This window comes from Nicotiana tomentosiformis, chromosome 5 (assembly GCF_000390325.3).
Source record: "Nicotiana tomentosiformis chromosome 5, ASM39032v3, whole genome shotgun sequence".
Taxonomy (NCBI): domain Eukaryota; kingdom Viridiplantae; phylum Streptophyta; class Magnoliopsida; order Solanales; family Solanaceae; genus Nicotiana; species Nicotiana tomentosiformis.
Genome location: NC_090816.1, coordinates 75,396,956 through 75,419,606, shown reverse-complemented (window position 1 = coordinate 75,419,606; position 22,651 = coordinate 75,396,956).

Here is a 22,651-nt window from a genome sequence, read left to right as displayed (position 1 = left end):
GGTGTTTCAGAATTAGTTTAGGAGAATGAATTTCATGTTTGAAGCTTTAAGTTGGAAGAGTAGACAAAGTTTGATATTTTAGTATTTGACCTCGATTCGGAGTTTTGATGGTTCCGTTAGGTCCGAATGGTGATTTTGGACTTGGGCGTATGCCCGTATTTGCATTTGGATATTTCTAGAAGGTTTCGGCACTAATTAGCAAAAGTTAGAAATTTGAAGATTTGGAATGTTCATAAGTTAGACCGATAGTTGACTTTTATGATATCAGGTTCAGATTGAGGTTCCGGGAATTGAAATAGCTTCATTATGTCATTTTGTACTTGTGTGCAAAATTTGAGTTCATTCCTGGTTGATTTGATATGTTTCGGCACTAGTTTTGGAGGTTGAAAGTTCAAAAGTACATTAAGTTCGATTTGAGGTGCGATTCATGATTTTGATATTGTTATGCGTGATTTTAGGCCTCGAGTAGGTCCGTGTTATGTTTTGGGACTTGTTGGTATGTTCGGACAGGGTCCCGGGGGGTTCGGGTGAGTTTCGAATGAGTTTCGGATCATTTCCATGTTCTTTGGCATTGCTGATTTCTGGTGTTTCAGGCCTTATTCGCGATCGTGAAGATCGGGTCACGATCGCGTAGTGTATTATGGGAGCTAGCCTTTTTCCTTCTTTGCGTTCGCGACTGTTCTACCGCATTCGCGTACAATTGGAGGCTTGAGCATCGCATTCGCATTGGTCAGCTCGCGTTTGCGTAGAGTTGAGTTGAGAAGCTGGGGGCTGGAGATTTCTTCTTCGCATTCATATTAGTCTTGTCGCGATCGCGTAGTGCAGGTGCGTGTGGTCATCCCGTTCGCATGGGATGTTTTGCGAACACGTAGGGTATTTTTGGAGGCTGTTGAGTTTATTCTTCGCGATCGCGAAGAATGTCCCGCGGTCGCGTAGGGTATTTCTTTTTAGTGATTATAAGTACTCTATTTTCAGGGATTTTTCGCCGATGACATTGTTCTGATTCATGAAACGCTAGCCAGTGTTAACGAGAGGCTGGAGGTTTGGAGACAGGCTCTTGAGTTTAAGGGTTTCAAGCTGAGCAAGACGAAGACGGAATACCTGGAGTGTAAGTTCAGCGCTGAGCCGGGGGAAGTGGGCGTGGATGTGAGGCTTGACTCATATGTCATCCCAAGTAGAGGCATCTTCAGGTACCTTGGGTCGGTTATCCAGGGGGGAGGGTAGATCAACGAGGATGTCACACACCGTATTGGGGTAGGATGGATGAAGTGGAGGTTAGCATCTGGAGTCCTGTATGACAAGAGAGTGCCACCGATACTCAAAGGTAAGTTCTATAAAGCGGTGGTTAGACCGGCCATGATGTACGGGGCTGAGTGTTGGGTTGTTAAGAACTCACATATCCAGAAGATGAAAGTAGCAGAAATGAGGATGTTGAGGTGGATGTGCGGGAACAATAGGATGGATAAGATCAGGAATGATGATATTCGGGAGAAGGTGCGCGTGGCTCCCATTGATTACAAGATGCGGGAAGCAAGGCTCAGATGGTTCGGGCATGTACAGAGGAGGAGCCAGATGCCCCGGTAAGGAGGTGTGAGCGGCTGGTTGTGGAGGGCACGAGAAGAGGTAGAGAGCCGCCGAAGAAGTATTGGGTAGAGGTGATCAGGTAGGACATGGCGAGTCTTCAGATTTCCGAGGACATGGCACTTGATAGGAAGATGTGGAAGTCGAGTATTAGGGTTGTAGGTTAGGAGGTAGTTGAGTCTTGCCTTACTTCGTACCGTTGTTAGACTAGTCTGGTATGATTTTTGTCTAAGCTAGCTAGTGGCAATGTAGTGTCTTACTATTTTGCGTTTCAGTGCCAGACCTATTTACTAGCTATCATTTTTGCTTTGCATCTTTCTTCTGGATTTCATGTTGTTCCTATTTTTCCTATGATTTCTGTGGTGATACTGATATTGTCTCCTTTTGTCTTTTTATCTTTTTGTCCTCTTGAGCCGAGGGTCTTTCGGAAACAACCTCTCTAGCTCTTCAGGGTAGGGGTAAGGTCTGCGTACACACTACCCTCCCCAGATCCCACTAGTGGGATTTCACCGGGTTGTTGTTGTATTTTCGGGGATTTCCGCCATTTTTACATATTTGGAGCTATGGGTAAGCGTTCTCTACTCGGTTTTGATTATATTTCATAAATGTATCTTCATTTTTGGCATTTGATTGATGATTTCAAGAGAGAAATTGGGAGTTGTTGTCTAAAATTTCATAAAGTGAATTTTTGAGTTTTGAACATCGATTCGGAGTCGGATTTGAGTGAAACTAGTATGGTTAAACTCGTAATTGAATGGGTTATCGGATTTTGTTAGTTTTGTCAGGTTCTGAGGTGCGAGCCCAGGTTTGACCTTTTGGTTGACTTTGAGCTTATGATTAAAGATTCCACCTTTATCGATTGAGTTTGTTTCCTTTGGCATTATTTGATGTTCTTGAGTTATTTTTGGCTAGTTTTGAGCCATTAGGAGGTCAGTACACGTGGCATGGTGTTTCCAGAGTATTGTCTGGCTTGCTTGGTATTGGATTCGGCTTGTTCGAGGTTAGTAATGCTTCTAAACTTGGTGCTGAGGATATGAACCCCTGAATATACATGTTATGTGTTGGTGTTGAGGTGACGCACATGCTAGGTGACAGGCGTGTGGGCATGCACTGGGTGAATTATGACTCGATTGATTCTGTGGTACTGTGTAGTGACCTAATCTTGCTTCTATCCATGAAATTTCTACGTGCTAGAGTAATTGAGCTGTGATCCATGTTAGAAACCGTGTTTAGGCTATATGCTTATCCTGTTGGGACCCACTGAGGTCATTTCTACCGTTGAGTTATTTTCTTAAATTGCAATTACATACTCAGTCATACTTATTCATTGCATATCATATCTCAGTCTCTGTTATTATTTGTCTCACATCATATTATCACTATTTGGGCTGATTGGCATGAGATTTGTGAGGCCGAGAGATTGGAGATGATGATGACTGAGTGAGGCCGAGGGCCTGACTGTGAGTGATATTTATGTGATCGAGCTGCGTGCAATAACATGCTTTATTGATTCGTGCCATAATTGACTTACATTTGTGCTTGGGCAGGATCTGCCCCTCCGGAGTCTGACATACTAACAGTGAGCGTAGGTACCTATTGAGCGCGAGTGCCGAGCGCGATTGACCGAGTGATTGGGAGGACTGAGTAACTAGGAGGACTGAGTGAGTGAGCGTGCTGAGTGAGTTTGACTGCTCCGAGTGCATGAGCACATGAGTTTATCGCTGTGGTGCATTACACTTGACATGCATTCTTAGCATGTAGGCATTGAGATGCATTTCCTCATGATGTACGGTATTGTGACATTCATGACTTCATATGCACATTGAACTGTAGGCATAGAAATGTATTTTACTCATGCTATCTAGGATTGAAACATCTTATCTGTTGTTGAAAGTTTTTGGGAAAAATCACATATTTGTGACTTACTCATATTTTGGTGATTTCGGTGAAAGATTTGGGTTTTACTGTTATACTTGAAAAGTATGCCTATTTTTTGTGACTGTGAACAAGCTGAGCTTTATCTCTCTGAGTTATTTCTTGTACTACTTTTATTATGTTGTTATGAGTTGTTGTTGGCTATTGGTGTTGGACTCTGACCATTGTCCAAGCTTTTCACTACTTTCAACCTAAGGTTAGGTTTGTTACTTATTGAGTACATGGGGTCGATTGTACGCATATTTTGGATGTTGATGTCGCTGTGGATGGCAGGAGCTGCAATTGAAGATGTACACGCATTCCGGTCATAGCTGCCTCTTATTCTTGGATCATATTTTCGGTCATATCATTGTTCGGGCACTCATTCACCATTGTCCGATATCGCTCCCAAATTTAATGCAACAACTCATTGGGATCTTGCTTGATAGACAATATTTCATCTCTAAGAGTAACCATGTGCCCCTGAGAGAAAAACTTTGCAATAAACTTTGCCGCCCATTCATCCCAAGTATGTATAGAATGATTAGGCAAGCATTCCAACCAATATAAAATTTTACCCCGCAGAGAGAAGGGAAAAAGCCTTAGCCTCAAAGCATCGTTCAAAACATTTGTTTGTTTGCTCCTTAATACGTATCCACAAAACCCTTTAAATGCTTGTAAGCATTTTGACTCGGCGTCCCGGTGAAATAGCCTCATTGCTCAATCAAAGTAAGCATGACATTGGTAATTTAAATGTTGTTTGCTCTAATGCGAGGGGGGACTATTGCACTTGCGTAACCTTCGTTGGGCAAAATTCGTTGTTGCGCCACTTGTGGTTGTGCTGGTGGAGGTGGGGGGTGGGGGCACGTTATCTTGTTGACCACGGCCCCGATGATTTGGTCGTGTCGCTTGAGGCGTGTCATCTAGTTGTTCCTCCTCGCTATCCACCTTACCCAATGGCAAATTTCCGAGGTCATTGTTCGCCATTTGGTACCTACGATCGCATCGACAAATTAGTATCATGGAAGGAAAAGAAGATATTTCAAGAACACACTCAAATATATAGCTAACACCGTAAAAACACCTCGGCAACAATGCCAAAAATTGATTCACGTCCAATCCACGCCTCAATAATAAGTGAGAAACGGTCACTGCAATTATAATACCCAACTAGAATCGGGGTTGAATTCCTCAGAGAATTTAGAATCGGTGTTAAGGTAAATACTTGAAGAGAGAATGTAAAATAACTAAATTATACTTCCAAACAAAAAGGGTGATTGTTATCTAATTTAACACTAAGGATTTAGTCTAAGTAAAAGCAACTAGAGAATAATTTTTTTGGTATTTTTAAGCTATTGAGGAAAAGCCTATGGATGTAACATTCACCTAGGTGTAAACCTAATGGGTATACTAAGTTAATGCATATTTTGTAGATCAGGGTGTATTATGACTCCCAATTCTCAAGTACCCACTCAATACCTCTTGGTTATAGAGCGGTTATGCCCAAATTGGCTTTCTCAAGTCCAAATGAGTAGCAATCAAAGCAATGGATATGAGTCCATGTCGGATTTTTCCTATATTTAGTTCAAACTAATCAAACTAGCCAAGACCTTAACTATCTCAATTTCTTGTTGCCACATTTTTCTAGACTAGGTTCCTCTTTCTCAAGTATGAACTAAGTCAAATAGGCATGAATCAATGTTTGCAACCATTAATTCTAGATATAATACATAAACAAGGCTAAATAACAAACACCCAATCATAAACAAGAATTAGTATTAACAACCCATAAGATTTACACACTAGGATTGTGTCACAATCCTAGATAAGATCTAGTTACTTATGCTAGAAGACATGAAAAACAAAATTAAAGAAGTAATTAAAGCCATAAATTAAAATGAAAATGATTAAAGTAATGGGTATTCTCCAATTTTGATCAAAACAGCTGCTACGGATAAAAACGTTGCCCTAAAAAAGTATTTCCAATCTATTTATAGTGTCCAAAATTTTGCTAATAAAAATGCTCTTCGGGAGGTTCTGCGGCCACATAATTCCATGTGCGGGCCTCACTTTTCTTCTGCTCTTGCATGAGGAGGAAATCTGCGGTCTCATAATTATCTCTGCGGCCACACTTCAGCTTCTGTTGCCGCACGATTTGGTTGTGGACCGCATTTTCAAGAGGCTTCACACTTGATCTTTTGCACCTTCTATGAATTGTCAATCTTTGTCAGTGCGACCATCTTTTGCGGCTGCACAATTTGGTGCGATGACCGCCTTCTACAAATTCCTTAGAGGCTTCAAGGTTTCATATGCGGCCGCACTTCTATTTTTGCGGTCCGCATGATCATCTACGGTCGCAGGATTACTTCTACGGACCGTACTTTTGCTTGCAGTTCTCCTTTTTAGCTTGTTGAGCTGGAATACTCCATTTTGAGTTAGATTTCCTTGTTGAGCTGGAATACTCTCAGACTAAAACTAAAGCAAGAACGTACGAATAAATGGTTAAAATCTACACTTATCAGGTACTACATCAAGAAAATAGTAAACGAGAGAAGAAAAACATAAGAAGGACAAGGGAGAAGTGAGATAAGAGAGAGAATTTCGAGAGAAAAAGGGAATAGATCTATATTTCATCAACAATGTGACTTCTTTATTACAAATTCCTTTTTATACTACTAGTGACAGAAATGAGTAATGCAGAAAGTGCTGAAAACAACTTAAAATGACTAATTAAATTTTTCACTAAAACAATAATTAAAAATGCAGCTAACATTTGAATTTTTCTGCTCAGCTTCTGATGTAGCATCGGTCTAATATGTGTATTAATACACCCGGGATTAACAACACCCTTGTCCTCAAGGGTGAATGAGGAAAACCTAATATGCATAGCAGAAGCTAGCTCCCAAGTAGTGTAGGATTCATCCAAGTCCTTCCACTTAATGAGACTCTGAGCCCCAACCTTATTACCCTTCTTGATCAATCTTCTACCAATCAGAGCTTCAAGGTAAGGATATAAGGTACTAGATAAGCCAATCACATGAGGGTGAATAATCTCAGAGGGAACATATAATTAACAGAACTTCATCTGAGAAATATGAAAAGTTTTGTAAATTTGGACTTCAAGTGGTAACAACAAGTTATATGCCATAGCACCCACCCTTTCCCAAATAGGGTAAGGGCCAAACTACGTAAAAGTCAATTTGTGATAAGGAAAGGTGGAAAGGGAAGATTGTCTATAGGGCTGGAGCCTGACGAAGACCCAGCCTCCCACCATAAACTGTCTATTAGACCTGTGGTTATTATCTTGAGCCTTATTCTCTATTGAGCCATGGATAGATGAAACTTAGCCATTTGAAGTTTAATTTCCCTTTGCACTAGGATATCGTCAATGAAGCAATAGACGAATCACCAAGTAGGTAAGGCATGTGTGGTAAGGCAAGTGCAATAGTGGAGAGTATTCATGAAAGAGTTTAAATGGTAAAGTTTGAATAGCAGAATGATAACTGGAATTATACTACCATTCAGCCAAAGGAAGGAAGGAAGAGCAATTAGCAGGAGAATTAATATAAAAACACCTCAACTAAGTATCCAAACATCTATTGAGCATTTTAGTTTGGCAATGTATTTGATGATTATAGGCTGTGGAAGTTTGTATATTCACCTCTTAGGCAGAGAAGAATTCCTGAAGGAAAGAACTAATAAAAATGGAATCTTTATAACTAGTAATAGTAGTAGGGAAGCCATAAAATTGAATATCTTGTCCAAGAACACTTCAACAAGTGATTTGTCACGACCCAAACTTGAGGGTCATGACTAGCACTCGGGCCATACCTGCCGAGCACCAACGTATATTTTATCTAACCTTTCTTATTATCTATAAGGGCCGACGAGATAAACATGAATGGTAGATATGAATCATGAACAACCAACAATGACGGATAATGGCATGAACATACATAACATGGGCCGGCAAGACTGTCATGAAGCTATATATAAGGTACGAGCTACCATGCTGCCATGAGAGACTATACAACAAAAATCATCCGACAAGACAATTCAAACTATAAATGAGTCAAGACATGTCTATGAGCCTCTAAAGGAACATAAGTGTTGCAACATTGCCGGAACAGGGCCCCGACATACCTATAATGTCTATAACCAAAAGTGCATACCAAGACCATGACAAGTCCGGAGAAGGGTTCTCGCCAATAACTACTGAACTGGCAGCCTACTGTGGTGAGGGAGCTTCGCCTACCTGCCTATCAGGCACACATAATTGGCCCTGGTATCTTAGTGCCCCATCACCTCCGATCTCTAAGCCCGTAATCCTACGCTGCTGAATTCCCTCTCTCAATCGTACTGTGGTAGGATCTTCATATTGCCGTGCTTTTACCTCGGCTACCAAAGATGATTCTGTTGTATTCTGTACAGTAACACCTCCGTCAGCAGAGTCTAACAATCTGATTCTCATATTGGCTCGATGATGAATCTCTTTAGTCAACCCTTGTCTACCTTCCTTAATATGAACTAAGCTTCCCATTGACTTACGGCTGAGAGTGTCTGCCACAGCATTGGCTTTACCGGGATGGTACAATATCTCGACATTGTAGTCTTTCAGTAATTCAAGCCAGCTATGCTGCCTCAAATTCAACTCCTTTTGCTTGAAGATGTATTGTAAACTCTTGTGATATATGTAGATGTCAACATGGATGCCATATAAGTAGTGCCGCCATATCTTCAAAGCATATATTACTGCAGCCAATTCCAAATCATGAGTCGGGTAATTCTTTTCATGTTTCTTCAATTGTCACGATGCATAAGCAATCACCTTCCCATGTTGCATCAATATGCACCCTAAACCTATACCTAAGGCATCACAAAATACCACATAACCTTCTGTTCCTTCTGGGAGAGTGAGCACTGACGCATATGTCAATCGGTTCTTTAGATCCTGAAAACTATCTTCACAAGCGTCATATCACTGGAACTTGGTAGCTTTCTGTGTTAACTTAGTCAATGGTGCTGATATAGAGGAAAAACCTTCTACAAACCGCCTATAATATCCTGCCAGCCCCAGGAAGCCGCAGACTTCTGACGGTGTTGTAGGTCTCGGCCAATTCTTCACTGTATCGATCTTCTGAGTGTCGACACTAATACCCATGTCAGATATCACATGGCCAAGGAATGCTACTGAGTTCAGCCAGAATTCACATTTGGAGAGCTTGGCATATAACTTACTATCCTGAAGGGTCTGTAATACAATCCGCAAGTGGCCTGCATGTTCCGCCTCCGAACAAGAATACACCAGAATGTCATCAATGAATACGATCACGAACACATCAAGATAGGGCCTAAGTACACTATTCATGAGATCCATAAAAACTGCTGGGGCATTTGCTAGCCCAAACAACCTCACCAAGAACTCAAAGTGCCATATCTCGTTCGAAAGGCCGTCTTCGGAATATCCTTCTCCTTAACCCTTACCTGATGATACCTTGAACGTAAGTCAATCTTGGAGAAATACTTAGCACCCTGGAGTTGGTCAAATAGGTCGTCAATCCTTGGAAATAGATACTTGTTCTTTATAGTAACCTTATTCAACTGTCGATAATCGATATACATCCTTAACGACCAGTCTTTCTTCCGCACGAACAATACTGGCGCACCCCAAGGTGAAGTGTTAGGCCTAATGAAGCCCTTATCCAGCAAGTCCTTCAACTACGCCTTCAACTCTCGCAACTCTGCCGGGGCCATCCTGTATGGAGGGATAGAGATTGGTTGAGTGTCAGGTAACACATCAATGCTAAACTCAATCTCCCTCCCAGGAGGAAGGCCTGGGAGTTCATCTGGGAAAACGTCTGGAAATTCATTGACCACGAGGATTGATTGTAGAGTAGGCGGATTCACCTCCGCATCCCTAACGCGAACGAGATGATAAATGTAATATTTTGAGATCATCTTCTTTGCCTTACGATAGGAAATAAACCTACCTTTCGGCATAGCAATGTTCCCCTTCCATTCAATAATGGGTTCACCAAGAAAATGAAACCTAACCATCTTTATATGACAATCAACATTTGCATAGCATGAGGCCAACCAGTCCATTCCCATTATCACATCGAAATCAACCATTTCTAACTCAAATAGATTCACCGAGGTTTGACGACTACAAATCATCACTGTGCAACCTCTATATACCATTCTAGCAATCACAGAATCTCCTATCGGAGTGGATACCGCAAGTGGTTTACTTATCAATTCAGGTTCAACGCCAAACTTATTAGCCACAAAGGGTGTAACATATGATAATGCAGATCCCGGATCAATCAACGCATATACAGCATAGAAAACACAGACAATATACCTGTAACAACATCCGGAGATGACTCAAGATCCTGTCGACCTACTAGAGCATAGGTTCGATTTTGAGTGCACTCGAACTCGGCACTGCACCTCTACCTCTACCACGACCTGTCGACTGCTGAAAACCCTATGCTGGAGGTCGAACTGATGAGGAAGAACCAGACACAGATCCAGTCGGCTGAGCCATACCACCACCTCCTCTATTAGGACAATCCCACATCATATGGCTAGGCTGTTCGCAAGAATAGCACACATCGGAACCTCGACGGCAGAGTCCAAAGTGGGCCTTGCCGCACTTATCACAATGAGGTATTAGGGGTCTCGTCTGACTAGTATCTCTATGAAATTGTGAGCCTGATGCCCGCGAACCTATCAGCTCTAGCTCGTCGTATCTCAACTGGCATGTAGTGACGAAGAAATGCCTCAGAAAATTCCTTCCACACAACTGGAGGAGCATTCGGACCCTTGGATCTCTCCCAACTATCATACCAAAAAACCGCTAATTCCCATAACCGATATGAAGCCAACTCTATTGCCTCAGTATCACTAGCATGCATAACCCGCAGTGTACTTTTAACCTAATCAATAAATGTTTGCGGGTCCTCCTTGGGGTCTAATCCCATAAATACTGGAGGGTTTAGATTAATAGAATCTATAACTCTCGCACTAATTGGTTTATCAGCAGCACCGGTATTCCGCCTCTAAGCCTGAGCAGCTACCAAGCTAGTCAACAACTGCACCGTACTCCGCATATCCTGGTCTGTAGTGCCAGACAGAGGAACTGGAGGTGCTGGGTCCTTTCTAATATCCTCTGGAGGAGACGGAGTAGATGAGGTATGAGACGACATCTTACTCAGAGCCTCACTTTTCCCTGCTTTGGCTGGAGGCACCTGACTGGTACCCTCCCCCACAGTTGTATCAAGCCGTCTACTAATTTCTTTCTTCCTAGTCGAAGGCATCGCTGAAAGAAAACAATGTGAATATTAGAGATGAACACTTACGACTCAACTTTACGCACGATCTTGATTCAGGAAGAAGGTAACAACCCTAGATGTCATGTAGCCTCCTGATTATAAATGTGGCGCGCTACACATCCATAATTAAGACTCTACTAGACACGGCTCATAGAGAATCCCAAGGACAGACTTGCTCTGATATCAAGTTTTTCACGACCCAAACTGGAGGGTCATGACTAGCACCCGAGCCATACCTGCCAAGCATCAACGTACATTTTATCTAACCTTTCTTATTATATATAAGGCCCCAGGAGATCAACATGAATGGTAGAGATGAATCATGAACAACCAACAATGACAGATAATGGCATGAACATACATAACATGGGCCGACAAGGATTTCATGAAGCTATATATAAGGTACGAGCTGCCATGCTTCCATGAGAGACTATACAACAAAAATCAGCCGACAAGGCAATCCAAACTATACATGAGTCGACACTTGTCTATGAACCTCTAAAGGAACATAAGTGCTGCAACATTGCTAGAACAGGGCCCCGACATACCCATAATGTCTATAACCAAAAGTGCATACCAAGACCACGACAAGTCCGAAAGAGGGATCTTGCCAATAACCGCTGAACTGGGCAGCCTACTATGGTGGGGGATCTTCTCCTACCTGTCTATCAGGACCTGCCGCACGACATGCAGCGTCCACAAATAAAAAGGGCGTTAGTACGAATAAAGTACTGAGTATGTAAGGCAGGAAAGCATAAATAAGAACAATAATGTAAACATGGATAGAGAATATACAACCTATAACATCTGAGTACCTCTGAGGGCTACTGACATGAAATGCATGATACATATATATATATATATATATATAAATTTTAAAAATACGTATGCCTCTGTGGGAATCATAATCATCATATCGTATCCGGCCATAATAGGCTCGGAAAAAACATACCCGGCCATCATAAGGCTCGGTAGAATCATACCCGGCCACGTGGAGCTCGGTAAAACCCAACTGATCAGTGGTTGCAAAATAGGTACCATACCCGACCGATTGTAGCGCGGCTCGGTAGAGTAAAATAGATACATATATAGGATGCATGTTGGACTCATTGGAATCACATTCTGAACCTTTCGGAGTGACGTAAGGTCGGTATCCTTCGTACACGTTATTAGGACTAACTCTTCATCAGGAATATTATAAGAATTAGGAAGTACTAACAACATTGATAACATAAGAATAAGAGAAGTAACATCAACATCAATTATTCCATAAGAAGGGAAACAATGTAAGTATTGCTAGTTTCTAAGAGTGGAATATCTTTGGAAGCTCGTTCATTACATTATGTACAATCGGAGTCGTGCAAAAAAAGGAAATTGATAGCCTCACATACCTTGTATATACTGCCCAACCTCAAGTTATTCAAATATCACGATTCCTTAGTCTACAATAAGAGAAATGATACTATCATTATCGTTTAAGCGTTGTAACTATTATACATCGACCGCAACCTATTCTACGATGAAACGGACAGCACCTTTCCTATTTATATGACTTCCCACAAGTTAAAAAAATCATGAAACAGCCGAAAAAATATCAATAATAATTATATTAAGCCTCCTAAAATAGTCCACCAACCAACAACATTACTAACAAGCCTTTTGATAGATAACTCACAAGTTCTAGCTTCAACGACTTAGCCGCAACTTGGATAATCTTAAATACATGTAGAGTAATAGGTTTCTTACCTTTAAACAGATAGAAAAACTCCAATTTGACCTTAATTCACCACGAAAGATCCTTCTAATGCTGCCACAAGAGCAAGGAAGCGAAACTAGCAATCAATTAGGAATTTTTACTCCACTAGAATCACAATAGATGACTTGAAATCACCTAGGGTTGATATTACAAACTTGAAGGAGTATTTTACAGAACATAAACAACTTAAAACAACCTCCCACACGAGCTGTAACAACACAAAAATCAGCAACAACAAGAAGAACAAGAAACTTACTAGCTCCACGGGATTTCCGACAATTAATTTGTGTTGTTTGCCCTTTGTTTGGGTCTTAGATCATGAGAGAACCTTGAGAGAGTATTTTTAGGTGTCTACGGTCTGAAGAGAATGAAAAATAATGAGTTAAAAAGGGGTTAAGGGGTCTGATATATATCAATATATCTCAACCGCCTATGTGGGCCCCCTAGAGAGCTGTTTGCGTAGTCTCGTAAAAATGCTAATATCTCTCTACTCTGATATCATATCGAAAAACAGTTTAATGTGATGCAAACTTGACTCATATATCTTCAATTTGGTGGGTAAATCACCCAAAAATTTAAAGTAAATTGGGAGAAAAGCTTAGTAACATTTGACCTAAAGTTTAAGTAAAATTATGAACGTAAGTTGCGACAACTTTTGTCGACTTTTATTTCATAACTCGTTTGACTTCAAGACTTATGATACGGATATTATATGATTCAAATACCTTAAAACACGACTCTTGAGAATATTAAGCACCTCAAGTTTTACCCGAAAATACAGGTTACAACATTCTTGATTCGTTTAACTTCTAATACTTCTTGACCACTCTTATACACCCTTGTATTGTTTAAGACCAATAGGATTAACTTCTTATCATATCAAATATAATCACTTTTCGAATTTACGTCGACTAACTTACGGCGTGATCTAACGTACGTGAATATGGGTTGTAATATGATTGAACAGTGTAAAGGTGTGTAAGAGCATTAAAATAATCATACTTTGTCAGCATATCCACAATAACCCAAATAACTAATTTACCCTTAGAGTTAGGTAGTCCTTCTATGAAATCCATATAAATGTCTGTTCAAGGGAGTGTAGAAATATGATGTGGTTGAAAAAATAAGAGGAAGCGGAAGTGTTACATTTACTCCTTTGACAAATTGAGCAGTTGTGAATGAAGTTAATTCTATCAGTCTGGATTCCCTTCCAATAGAAATATGCTAATAGTCCTCTAGTAGTATCGTCAATACCAGAATGGCCCCCTGTAGGAGTAGAATGCCACATACAAATGTTTTTAGTTATGAGTTCCTTATCATTATGAATAATCAGTTTTTCCTTTCTTCTCAACTGGTCATTCATCCAAGTGTAGTGCTTCTATAGAGTAAGTGTTAAAGAATCGATAAGGATTTTCCGTTTAGGATCAAAAGTACATCTTTCATGAATTTCCTTCTAAAGATCAGCTTGTACTAAGGACCTCGTCAAGGCCATGAGCTCAACACCATGAAGTCTATAGAGGGAATCAACTACTACATTCTTTTTTGTACTCAATTTCATAATCAAAGGGTAATAGTTTAGCAAGCCATTTGATTAAGAAATCAATATGTAGCTTCTAATCTAAAAGATACTTTAAAGCCTTCTTCAGTATTCACAATGGAATGCTACCCTAGAAGGTAATGAGACCACTTATTAACAAAAATAAAACAAGGGTAAAAGTTCTATGTCATACACAGAAAAAGCAGCATGCCTAGGAGCCAAACCTTTATTGATAAAGGATATAGGATGATCCTCCTGTGTAGGAACAACTCCTATACCTATAGCACTAGCATCAATTTTAACAATAAAAGGAAGAGAATAATTAGGCAATGCAAACATAAGCCTCTTAGCAAAAGCACTATCTATGAAGTTAAGAGTGATCAACTCCATCCAGAAGAGTCAATAATGGCTTCTTTTTATTGTATCCAACAACAATTATAGTTTCAACACCTTGAAACCTTTAGCAATGACATCAATTTCAACAATAAATGGAAGATAATAATTAGGCAATGCCAACATAAGCCTCTTAGTAAAAGCACTATCTATGAAGTTATGAGTGCTACCTCCATAAAAAAGAATTAAATCACTATCTGTAATGGCCTCTTTTCATTGTACCAACAACATGTATAGTTTCAACACCTTGAAACCCACTTAAGGCACATAAAGAATTTAATCATAGGGGTGTCTCTCTCACTAGCAGACCATTCCTCTATAGGACAATCATTGTTAGATTTGGATATTACCTCCTCCACACCTTTTTCTCTTCCCCAGAATCTCCAAGTCCATAACAAATATTTGTTTAGAGAGGATAAACTTTTGACAAGGAGTGTGTGTTTTCATCACAAAAATTACATAACCCCTAAATTCTCTTGGCTTTTATCTCATCAACAGAGATAATCTTCTTATTCCTAGGAGAAATGGTGTTACTGGAGCAGGTGAGGTTAATTTGGGTGAAGAAATAGAATGGTAGTGAGTGGATTCAGGTGGCTGTGTGTAATGATTCAGCCGGTCGTTTTGAGTAATTTAACCTCGTTTCCCCTATTTGATACTTTACATAGGTGTATTTGTGATTATGAGACTTGCTCGGGAGGTTGGTTTGGTTTCAGAGAAGTTTCAGAGTGATTTTGGATACTTAGTCCCAATGTTGGATGCTTAAGTTATACGAGTTGGCCGGAGATTGGATTTGTATTGACGACTCCAGATTGGTATTTTAAGGATTCCAATAGCTTCGCAGGGTGATATTTTAATTAGGCGTATGTCCGAATTTGGGTTTGGAGGTTTCTAGGTCGATTTGGTTTGAATTGGCGAAAGTTAGGAAGTTGAAGGTTTGGAAGGTTGATAGGTTTGACCGGGAGTTATCTTTATGGATATCGGGTTCAGACTTTTGTTTCAGGAGTTGGGATAGGTCCGCTGTGATATTTGGGATTTGTATGAAACATTTGGGGACATTCCGAGTTGATTTGATATGGTTCAGCACGAGTTTTGGAAGTTGAAAGTTCATTAGTTTCCTTATGATTGAATTGAGGTGCGATTAGTGATTTTGATGTTATTTTGTGTGATTTGAGGCCTCGAGTAGGTCCATGTCATGTTCTAGGATTGGTTGGAGTATTTGGACGGAGTCTCAGGTGTTGCAACCTATTTTTCACAAGTCAAAATAATGTACAACTTTTAGTACTCTACAAGGTTAATTATTGTTTAGAGTCACCACCTAGTATTTAAGGTATACTAGGGTACCTATATTATACTACGTAATATACACTTTAACTATGATCTGCGAAACCGTTAAGATTCTAGGTAGGGTTCAAGTTATCTCGAGGGGAAGGTTTTAGGCATCCCTCAAGATCCAAAAAAATGTGGTTCTGGTGGACTCGATCAAATAAGGGAGGGAATGTTCAAAGATAATTAGCAAATACTCATAACTATTATAAAGAATAAAAGAATGACTATCGTGTACTAGAATAAACAGTAATCATATTAAATATGTAATGAATAATGTACGAAAAAAGTATGCAAGTATCTTTTTTGTATTTTTGAAATAAAATGATTAAAATATATTGGCTCGTATGAAATATATATAAAGTGGACAAGGGAATCGTATTCCAGAAGACAAGCTGAGTGTAAAATGAGTTCTAGATAACGAATAGTAAAATATTTGACAAAATATATATGCAATAATATGTAGTGTACAAAAGAATTAAAGATATATTCAAAGATAGTATTTTTAGTGTAGATTGAACAATATGAAAAGAATTGCACCTAAAGAGTGCATGTTAACTCGGATTGTTTGAATAAAAGTTTGAACTTATAAGAATAAACTTAAATAGAAAACGATTCATAATAAGAGTTAAAAGTCTTAGATGGATAACTACTACAAGAGAAAGTTTATACTAAAGGATTTGAGAAAAAGAGGGAAAGAATATTTATTTGCACATGAATGAATAGTTAGCAAGGAATTTGATCAAAGAATGGAGGAAGAGTCATCCTCAGATAATCTTAGTGTATAATGAGTAAAGTGAAAGAATTGATTTAATGAATAAAGAATTGATTTGATGAATGGATGTGATATAAGAGAATGCATCAAAATATTTATGACATAAGAAAATTACCATACCAATATAATAAGGAAATATTTGTATTAGGAAAGAATGATCATTCAATAAGCAGCTAGAGACCATATTTAGAGCCACGGTCTTGAAACATCACTTTTGGGCCAAGCCTATATGACTGTAAGGCCTAAGCCTCTCAAATGACTAACTACCTCACAAAGAATTCCTACCAAAGAGTAGCCAAGGTTATTGTCACGTAGTGAATGAATATTTGAAGCACAACTATTTTATTTATGGCAAGATATGTATAATAAAATGCACAAAGCAAATTAATAAGCGAAAATCTTTTTTGAGTTTGATTGGAAGAATTGGATTCGAAAGAAAGTATAAGGAAAAACCTTGACTTGTAATTTGAAGCTAAGTGATTAACTATACAAGATTAATCATAGTTGAATACATATAATGAGAGGCAACGAATTATCTTTGAACAAAAATAGTCATCAATTAACTTAAAAGGAATAATCAAGTAAAGTAGGAAAATTTATCACAAATAGGGGAGCAAGGGAAAGGAATTATTCACATAAATCTTACATGTGACAATAGAATTACCAAAGTTTCATTCTAAAGAGTTAGTTGAATATAATGGAGTCTAGGGAGACTTGTCAAGGATATACAAAAAAGAGCTATTTTCAATGACAGAATATGTGTAGAAATAAATAGATTGCTCCTATGATTAAAACTTCACCTAAGACTATTACATTAAATCATATTGTTAGCTAAAGAAATTATTCATTCAAGTTTATTATTATAAGATATGGTAAGAGTGGAGAGAATCTCATAATAATTAAATACACTAATATTTATACTAAACATAATTAAATTATTCACAAGCTCAATTTACTCGAGTTAAGCTAATTAGTTGGATTTATGTCATGACCCAAATCTCAACATATCTTGATGGTGCCTACCACATTACTAGGTAAGCCAACAATCACAAAATAACTACGCATTTAAATTAAGATCATGATTTAATAAGTTTAACAGTGAAAATCTCAAAAATATCTGATAAGAACATCTACGACTCAACTACACCAATCCCAAATTCCTAGTGTCACCGAATACATGAGCTACTAAGTGTCAATACAGTCTAAATCTCTAATACAACTGTCTGAAAAATGAAACAGTACTGAATAAAATGAAAGGAAGGAGAGTCGAGGTCTGCGGACATCATAGCAGCTACCTCAATAATATACGAGTAGATACTGCACCAAATCTTGAAATTGCAGTGCCCAGATGTACCTGGATCTGCACACGAAGTGCAGAGTATAGTATGAGTACAACCGACCCAATGTACTCAATAAGTAACAGGATTAACCTTGGACTGAAAGTAATGACGAGCTCAGAAAGATACAGTCCAAATCCAAATAATGACAGTACAAATATAACAGGGAAATGATAGTAATAACTTAGAGAAATTCCATAAGCAGTTCGTACACAATACAGAAATGTAGACATGCTTTTGAATTCAACAATTTAAGTTCAACACTGATAAAATATGCCAAGTATAGCTAGCAAAAGGAATGTTACATCTCTATGACTACATGTCAAATACGCATGTCAAATGTAATGCATCACAATGATACTCCCAGGTACTCATGCTCTCAGAGTACTCAAACTGACTGTCTCAACTCCTACTCATCGCACACAATCACTCACCACTATATGGTACCTACGCTCACTACTGGTATGTCAGACTCTAGAGGGGCGAATCCTGCCCAAGCGCTAATATAAAGACAATATGACTTGCTGCGGCGTTCGGCCCGATCCCATAATAATAGATAAAGCCTATAAGGTTTACTGCGGCGTGCAACCCGTTCCATAATAATAATAATAATAATATATAAAGCAAATATGGCTTGCTGCGATATGCAACCCGATCTACAATATCACTCACAACATGGCTATTAGGCCCCAACTCAGTCATCGATCTCTCCAGTCCCATGGTCTCACATATATCATACCACTCAACCCAAACAATGATAACATGATGTAACAGTAAATGATAACAGAGACTGAGATATGATATGCAAAATGAATGAATATGACTGAGTACATAATTACAATTTAAGCAAAAAACTCAACAACATAAATGATCCCAGTAGGTTCCAACAGAATAAGCATGTAGCCTAAACATGATCTCTAACATGGATCACAACTCAATTACTCTAACACGTAGGAATTTCATGGATAGAAATAAGATTAGACAACTACACAGTACCACAAAATCAACCGAATCATAATTACTGCGGTGCACGCCCACACGCCTATCACCTAGGAGGTTCATCCTCAACACCAACCACACAACACGTATTTCAGGGATTCATATCCTCAGTACTAAGTTTAGGAGTGTTACTTACCTCAAAGCGAGCAATTAAATGCTCCAACAAACCCTTGCCTCGCAAATCGACCTCCGAACGACTCGCATCTAGTTACAAATAACTTAATAGAATCAATACAAGCTATAGGAATCGATCCCATGCGATAAATCTAAGTTCTTTAACCAAAATCAAAAAGTCAAACCAAAAATCAACCCTGGGCGCCTCGGAACCCGATAAAATTTATAAAATCCGAATACCCATTTAATAACGAGTCCAACCATATCAAAATCATCCAATTTCGATCACAAATCGACCCTCAAACTCCCAAATCTTACTCTCCAATCCCTAGTCCAAAATTCCCCAAATTTCACCTTAAAAACATATAATCTAGATGTAGAAATCAAGGGGTATTCAATATTATTGGACAAAAGTGATCAAAAATAGTTTACCTCTTGATTTGTAGTGAAATATCTCTCCAAAATCGCCTCTAGCCGAGCTCCCCAAGTCCAAATATGAAATAATACTCTAACCCTCATTTTTGAAATTAAATAGTCTGCCCAGTGGTTCCTTTTTTGCGATTGCGGAAAGTCCCTCACGATCGCGAAGAACAAAAGATGTTGCCCTCAAAAATACACTTCACGAATACGAAGACTCAATGGCAAACGCGATGACTAACTCCCCAAACATACGCGATCGCGGCCAGACCCACGCGATCGCGAAGAGCAACGTGTATGGCACCCCAGTCTCGTCTTTCTTCTTCGCGAACGTGTCACCTCTCACGCGTTCGCGTAACACAACTCCCCGAAGGCACGCGATCGCAGACGAACTCCCACGAATGCACTGAGTTAATTACCACCTGCCAGACTTAACCCTACGCGATCGCGACCCTCTTCACGCGATCGTGTAAGAGGAAACGAAATACCTGAAAAATCAGCAATTCCATAAGGTCAAACTCAGTCAAAAATCAATTTGAATCTCACATGAGGCCCCCGGGACCCCATCCAAACATACCAAAACATCCTAAAATATCATACGAACATAGTGGAAGCCTCAAATCACATCAAACAATATCGAAAACATGAATCACACCCCAATTCAAGCCTAATGAGCTATTGAACTTCCAACTTCTAAAACCAAATCCGAACCACACCAAACCAACTTCGATTGACCTCAAATTTTGCACATAAGTCTTAATTGACATACCAGACCTATTCCAACTCCGAAAACCAAAATCCGAGCCCACTAATAACAAAGTCAACTCTCGGTCAAACTTCTTAACTTTCCAAACCTTCAGCTTTCAAACTTTCGCCAATTCAAGCCAAAACGACTTACGGATCTCCAAATAAAAATCCAAAGATACTCCTAAGTCCAAAATCACCATACAAAGCTATTAGAACCATAAAATCTCCATTCCAGAGTCGTTTACTCATAAGTCAATATCCGGTCAACTCTTTCAACTTATGCTTCTAACCTTGGGACTAAGTATCCCAATTCATTTCGAAACATCCCCGGAACCAAACCAACCACCCCGGCGTCACATAACCATAATTGAACATAGAATGAGCAATAAATGGGGAAACAGGATAACAATATTCAAAATGACCTGCCTGATCGTTACAATTAACTAAGTGAATATGAATCAAGTTAACCAAACTAATTGCAAGAACATGTCTAAGGCCTAAGTATTGAGTAAATTATGATTAACTAGTAATGCATCAAGTGATTAACTATGTACATTATTCTAACTTAATTTGTGCAACTAAACATATCAAGCAAGGAAATAAGAAGCATGCAATATCTAACTAATATATCATAATACTTATATATTTTTGTACATCCGAGAATGAGAAGAGACGGAGCGGGGGTTTGACGAGGATATCAAGTCAATCCGAGCATCATCTTTCGAAAGAGACTTCATATGATTGGACCTCGCAAAAGAAAAGCAAAATTGTTAGTAAGATAATATAAAGTAAGAAAATTTAAATATTACTAATTTTTAAATGGTTTTCCTTTGAAAATACTTTTATAAAGATTGTTTTATCTTTGAAAATGATTTGAAATATTTTTGAAAATTGTTTTAGAAAATGATTTTAAAAAAAATGTTTTTGGAAATTATTTTAGAAAATGATTTTAAAATGTTTTGTAGGCTCGGATGGTGTATGTCGTTTAGCAATAAGACATTAGAATGCGAATACTGAATTGCTTACAACACTGGCAGCCAACTGTGTTGCCTTCCGAAGCACGGATATTCACATTCTCGTCTTTTATTTTTTTTGGTTTTCGTCATCACCTCATAAATATACTTTGTTCCGAATCCGAGCGATGGTGTAGTATCTTGTCTTTTACCAGTCAAAAATCATCGCAAGGCCTCAAAAATTTACATCTTTTCATAGGCCTCATAAGGTAATTTTTAGTAACCGACACAAATTCATAAACACAAAATGTGTTAACAAGTCTTCAACGAGGCAACGACCAAAACTATCAAGGCAGCAACAACAACAAACACCATCAACATCGTAAATAATATTTCGGCGAGTCTTTACAGCCATTGCATAAATCACAGCCAACAAAAAGTCCCTCAGAACAGTAACAACCCAAAGAAAATGAATCAAACATCAACAAATAATAAATCAAATGAACGCATAAATCAGTAAAGGAAAACAAGCAAGAGAGATCGCCGGAAAATTGAACAACACCCAAATCAGTGGCCAAGAAATGTCCTCCAAGTAGAGACAATAACATTCTCTCAAAAGTAACGGTACCCGCGCCTACACAAACTAGACACGAGGTCTGATGAGGTCACCAAAAACAGGGTTACTGGCATCGAATATCTAAGCCGATGAGACTCAAGAAACAATCAAAGCAATGAATGAGGCTCGCCGGATCTGGAGTTTTCCTATAAAGCTTTGCCAGCACTTGGACCATTCCAGATCTGCCGGCCAAGCTTAAAAGGGGAAACCATTTTCCGGCCAACAGGGGTGTGAGATCTAGAGCAGAAGAGAGAGAGAGAGAGAGAGAGAGAGAGAGAGAGAGAGAGAGAGAGAGAGAGAGAGAGAGAGATGTGAAGGGAATGATGTTCAATGCATGCAGTGGAGTTCTTGCTTTTTTTTGAAGTCGCATCTCCGATTGCCCTGGACTTTGCATATTTTGCCTTTTCATGCTTGTCGCCTCCACTTTGGTCTTTGTCCGAAATTACACATTTTCAGTGCGCGCGAGAAGGTTGAGCTAAGAGAGGGGTAGTGCTCTTAAGCACAAAGAAGGGTACAGGCTAAGATGTGGTTGTCCAAGAAAATGTCTTAAGGCTCAAAGGGGGAATGTTAGGGATTGATGTCATTTGGTAGGCTAGAAAGGCTCAAACGGGTCAAAGAAGTCCTATGATCCTTTCCTAAACCATGTGTTACTCAGAATTTTGCCTCAACAGATATTCAGGCAAAGTTCTAGATCTACAATGCAATGCCATCAAATTTTTAATCTAAACCTCACCACACAATGCACAAGAAACGATGATTTTGACTTTGTTCATACCCTAATTGTATGCATGAGATTTTTCAAGCACCACTTAAGGTATAATTGAGAGATACCACAAGAATCTATGATTTACC